This window comes from Tachysurus fulvidraco, chromosome 10 (assembly GCF_022655615.1).
Source record: "Tachysurus fulvidraco isolate hzauxx_2018 chromosome 10, HZAU_PFXX_2.0, whole genome shotgun sequence".
NCBI lineage: Eukaryota > Metazoa > Chordata > Actinopteri > Siluriformes > Bagridae > Tachysurus > Tachysurus fulvidraco.
Genome location: NC_062527.1, coordinates 23,239,533 through 23,245,759, shown reverse-complemented (window position 1 = coordinate 23,245,759; position 6,227 = coordinate 23,239,533).

Sequence of the window (6,227 nt, the reverse complement as noted above, 5' to 3'; positions counted from 1 at the left end):
TAACATGATTGAGTATAAAAAGATCATGTCAGAGTCTTTCAGAAGTAAAGATATGGAGGGCCTCTTTGGAAAACTGCATGGGCAAATAGAACATTCCCACTTTGGGGATTTCAGCATCTAATGAACACAATATCATTAAGAAAGTGCACAAAGCACAAGGTCGAGTATGAGACCGCATGGTGGTGATCTGTGGTCCTTCAGGCAGCACTGTGTTAAAATCAGATATATTCTGTTGTGAAAATCACTGCTTGGGCTCAGGAACACAAAACCAGTAAACCCAGTCTGATGCTGCATCCACAAGTTAAAACAAGTTAAAACTTTACCCTGCAAATGTAGCAGATTACTGCTCTATTTCTCCATCTCATTTTTACTAAAGTTGATTGGCAGTGGCCAAAGTTCATGGGTGGTGCTTATAGTATAGTACGGTAGGAATGGTTAGTGGGAAGGAACAAATTCCTACCGTTCTATATCTCTTCCAGGTTATTTGGCACTAATGCTTGTGGTGTGGGCATCACGTGGATGGTGGAGTTGGGCCATGTGTGGAAGCTAAACAGTGAAACTTTTGGCTAAAGAGGCAGACAATTGTACGTTTCCCTCTGTAGAACACTGTTGGTCTGCTTATATATACTTTGTTTTCTTAGCGGTCTTTCCTCATGTGGCTGTGAACACGTGAGCATAATAGCTCCGAATCAACATTCAACGTATTTTCCTGGTTAGAAAGTAAGCCTTCTAAATATTTGTTATGAATATCTTTGTATGTCACATTACTTTCACTTTTTCTCCTTTTGTATTTAGTTTTGCAGTTGATAATGTAATTGTTCTGTGTTCAGTTATTTGTTAAGCCAGACTGAGTGGCGGTCTTTACAATTTTCCCTCCTCGCTCTCTGAAGCTGCACCTGGGTGTGTAAGTACACATGCAAAACTGTATTTTAACTAGTGGAACTTGTGCTAGTGATTTAGATTTATTTCCTCTCCTTTGTTGATTAGAAGCTGAGGATAAACAAGTGGCTGACTTTACAGTGGTGGAGTTTCCCTCATTTATCAAGTAAAGACTTGTCTACTTTATACAACTAAGATTAATATGTTATTATTATTATTATTATTATTATTATTATTATTATTATTATTATTATTATTATTATTATTATTATTGTAACAGTCACTGCCTGTCACAGGTTTTAATGCAGTTTTTGTTAATAATTCATCCTGGCCACTAGGGGGACACATAGGGATATGTCCTGTAGGGGATAAAACAGGAAGTTGAAGAGTAAAAAGAGAGATCCTGTTTGAAGTTTCCTCATGCTCGGTGAGGAGGGCCATCTTACCGGGGTTTTGAGAAGCTTGATTGTCTTCCTGCTACAAGAGGATTATTTTGTTCATTTGTTATGACTATGACCATGTGTGATTGGTATGGACAGATGTAATGCTTGCTCGGCTGAAGAAACTCTATTTGGGACTCTGATCACGGACCTTAACCTCCAACGCCTTCTGGTCATCTACAGATAAGACTGTTTCTGTTTACTGGACTATCCTTTGATCTCACTTGTAATGGACTTAATGTCTGTTGGGTGTATATATAGCTCATGGAAGCTTAAAAAGGTTGTATGTATGTATGTATATATTTGTGTGGCTTGACAAATTATGGGATGTGGGTATGTTCAATATGTTGAATACAAATGAAGCAACAACAAAAGAAATGGTTCCTCCCTTGTAATTAATATAGCATGAACAGTGCAAAGTAGCTGAGACTGTTACAGATTGGCGCCCGAACAGGGACGTTCTTTTGTTGATTTGTTAAAGAAAGAGTCTATGGGTGTTTGTTTGTAAAAATGTCGACAACATTGCACGATGCAGGGGATGAACATGACCCTCCAGTTGATTTTTCTACTGGGCCTTTTACCACTAGAAGGGATCCAATTCCAATAAAAGATCTTATAAATACGTTCAGTGAGCTGTACCTTATCTCGGATGACGAAGAGGAACCTAATGTTCAGTCTGATATTAATCTTCTTCCTCCTCCTCCAGATGACAGTCTTTGATAGCAGCTCTTTTGAGAAGCATGTTCAAGCTTTGACTTTGCGACTTACAACTTTAGAAGAGGATGTACAAGCTTGTCTACAAAAGTTAAGTCAATGCTGTTCCCAAACTGAGTTTAGTAGCCAGTGTAAGCTCCTGGAGGAGAAATTGATTTATAAGATTGAAAGAGAATGTCAAAGAGTTAGACAGGGTCTCGAATTAAGCATGCAAGACATGGGGAAGTCGATGGTAGATTGTCTGAAGAGGAGAGATGCCCAACTTGATGCTAAGTTTAAGAGTTATATTCTTAATGCATCCACTCCAGCTTCTCCTCCGTTACCTACACCTATATGTCCTAGAAAGCCCTTGCTAAATTTGTCAGACAATATGAATGATGTATTTTATTGTCCACCTGTAAAAACTGAATTTCCCCAGTTTGATTCTGATGATCCTGTCTCCTTCATAGAACGATGTGAGGAGTATTTTGCAATTAGACCTCTATCAAATTCTGAAATCCTAGCCTCTCTTACCTCAGTATTAAAGGGGACAGCAAAAGATTGGTGGTTAGCCGAAAGAAGACGTGTGCTTAATTGGGAGGAGTTTAAACAAGAATTTTTGCATGCTTTCCTCACAGATGATTATGAAGCCGAAGCAACCAAGCGTCTTTTGGAAAGGAAACAAGGACCCAGAGAATCCATTCGTGATTTTGCTTACCACTACCGAGCACTTTGTCTGAGATGGAAGAAAGACATGCAGGAGAAAGAGATTGTTCAAGCTATCCTGAGGAATTGTAATCCTAGACTTGCCAGCCTATTGAGAGGAACGGTGAAGGAAGTGAGTGAGTTGGTGAGAACTGGAACACAAATAGTGAGAGATTTTGAAGAATCCAAACGATATTGGAGTCAGGTAAATGCAGAAACACAGAAAAGGAAGTCTCCGTCTGAACGAGATTATCAACCAAAGTCAAATCAGTCCTCAACTCGTATGTTACAATCTTTGAACAAGGAGTCCAAATTAAAGATTCTGACCTTACCTGTGTTGATCAGAGGGAGATACTTTCAATCTATGGTTGATACTGGAAGTTCCCTTACTCTGATACAAGAGTCATGCTGGAAACAGTTGGGACGAAGTGAACCGTTACAATCAAGCTGTGGTCAAACTTTCAAGCAAGCCAATGGTGTGGTATTACCTGCTATGGGTGTATGGAGTAGTGAATGTGATCTACATGGAAGAAGATATGCACTTGAACTGTTCGTAATGAAAGATGATGATCTCACCATACCCATTGTGCTAGGATTGGATTTTCTAGTTTTTTTTGACTGGAATTAGTTTGCATATTGGCAATGCTTTGTATACCTTGCCTGCTACCACTAATCAGCAAGAAGAAACTTTTTCGTTCTTAACCCCTTCTGTTTCAGATGCACTGCTGTCACTTTTTATTGCTCTGCCCATTTCAGAGGAAACGTCAGAAACCCATCAATGTATTCAACAGCTGGTTGCAAACTCAGATACATCTTCCATCTTTAGGTCACAACTTCGACTGCTACTTCAAGAGTGGCCAAGAGTATGTACAAATGAAATCGGCCACACTAGTGTGGTTAGACATCGTATTATCACCACCAATGAGGTTCCTGTTCGCAAGAAAGCTTACCGTGTATCACAGCAAAAACAAGCCTTTATTGACCATGAAATCAGGGTCATGTTGGATAAGAAGATCATCCAAAGTTCATTTTCTTCTTGGGCTGCTCCGGTAGTAATAGTGCCTAAGAAGGGGGGTGGACAAAGGTTTTGTATTGATTTCAGAGGTCTGAATGCAAAGACGTATCTGGACGGGTACCCTATGCCTCAGGTCCATGATATCCTTGAGTCAGTGCATGGAGCAGCAGTTTTCAGTACCCTTGATCTTAAAAGTGGATATTGGCAAGTTGAGATGGATCCTGAAAGCGTTCATAAAACTGCTTTTGTGACACAGTCAGGGTTATATGAATTTTTACGGTTACCTTTTGGCCTTAAGAACTCAGCAGCCTCATTTCAACGTCTTATGGAGTTTGTGCTAAAAGATCAAAAAGGAAAATGTTGTTTTGTGTACATTGATGATATTGTGGTGTATTCAAAGTCTGAAGAAGAACATCTTAAACACCTCAGAGCAGTGTTGCAGTGTCTACATAATGCTGGCTTAACTTTAAATCTTCAAAAGTGTAACTTGATTCAGAAATCATTGAAGTTTCTCGGACATGTGATTTCGGCCGAAGGAATACGGACAGATCAAGACAAAATAAATGCTGTTACCAACTTCCCCGTGCCCAAGTCGCTCAAAGACATACAACGATTTTTAGGTATGGCAGGCTGGTATCAGAGATTTATTCCAAGGTTTTCTGAGAAAGCTGCTTCCTTACATGCCTTGAAAAGAAAAGGAGCTACTTGGATGTGGACAGAAGAATGTCAGAATTCTTTTGATTTGATTAAGCGTGAGTTGATTAGTGCACCAATTCTTATTTCTCCTGATCTTAATGCAGCGTTTAAAGTCCAAACTGATGCAAGTGACCTTGGACTAGGAGCTGTCTTAACCCAAGAAATAGCAAGAGTGGAACATGTAGTGGCCTATGCTTCACGTCTTTTAAAAGGTGCTGAAAAGTCATACTCAGTTTCGGAAAAGGAATGCTGTGCTGTAGTATGGGCGGTAGAAAGATGGAGACCTTACCTGGAAGGGAGACCATTTGAAGTGATCACTGATCATGCCGCTCTTGCCTGGGTCTTTAACCATCCAAAACCCTCTTCTCGACTGATACGGTGGGGTATTCATCTCCAAGAGTTTGAATTTACAGTTTCATATAGAAAAGGTCAATGTAATATTGTTCCAGACACACTTTCTCGTAGTTTCCCCGAATCTTCTGCACTCAACCTGCTCGCGATGGCAAAATCCAAGGATGCGTCAACTGCTTTCTCAACCTTTCCCATAGAATGGTCAGACATTGCCAAGGCTCAACAAAAGGATGCAGAAATCCAGGAAATCATTGCTAAAGTGCAATCAAGTTCTGAAACAGCCCGAAATCGTATTCACTATGTTATGAAGAATGGTTTTCTCTTCAGAAACATAAATCAAGGAAAGAAAGGAGAAAAATTGCAACTTGTGGTGCCAACCTCTTTGAGAGATGACTTTCTGAAATATGCTCATGACAACCCATTAAGTGGACACCTCGGCAGACTTAAGACATTGTTGAGACTGGTGGATATATGCTATTGGCCAACAATACGCTCGGATGTATGGAAGCATTGTAAGGAATGCCAGGTATGCCAAAAGTATAAACCAACAGTTTCGAAGTTGGCTGGCTATATGCAATCGACCCCGGTAGTGGAACCTGGGCACATGCTGGGAATCGACCTAATGGGACGTGGATTACTGCTCAAAATGGGTTGAGTTGTTCCCGCTGCGAGTAGCCAAAGCTCCTCAAATTTCACGCATTCTTGTTGAAGAAATTTTTACCAGATGGGGCACTCCGATGTATTTGGTATCTGACAGAGGACCACAATTCACCTCTCGACTCATTGGTCTAATTTGCAAACGATGGAATGTCATACAGAAACTCACCACAGCGGCTCATCCGCAAACCAATCTAACCGAGCGGATAAATCGAACACTTAAAACCATGATTGCCTCTTATGTGCAGGACCATCATCGCCATTGGGACCGGTGGCTAGCAGAATTCCGGTTTGCTATTAATACAGCATGGCAGGAAAGTACGGGGTTCACACCAGCCGAAGTTATGTTGGGTCGCAAGTTGAAAGGACCCCTAGAAAGGGCTATCTTAAGACCATCTGATCCCAGCAGTCCAGCCTACCATGTTATGGAAAAGTCAGAGGAACTGATTCAGGCTGTGAGAAGGAATGTGGACCACGCCCAGAATAAACAACGCAAGTACTATAATCTACGTAGGAGACAAGTGCACTTACAAATTGGAGATTTAGTATGGGTTCGTGCGCATCCCCTGTCACGTGCTGATGAAGGTTTTATGGCAAAACTGGCCGCAAAATGGAAAGGTCCTGCCAAAGTAGTTAAACGTTTGGGTCCTGTTAATTACTCTGTGTCTTTTATTGATCAACCTGAACATGTAGATTCTTTTCATGTACAGAATTTAAAACCTTATTTTGGCAAAGTATAAAAGTCCCAAAATGAGGAGACGGATATGTAACAGTCACTGCCTGTCACAGGG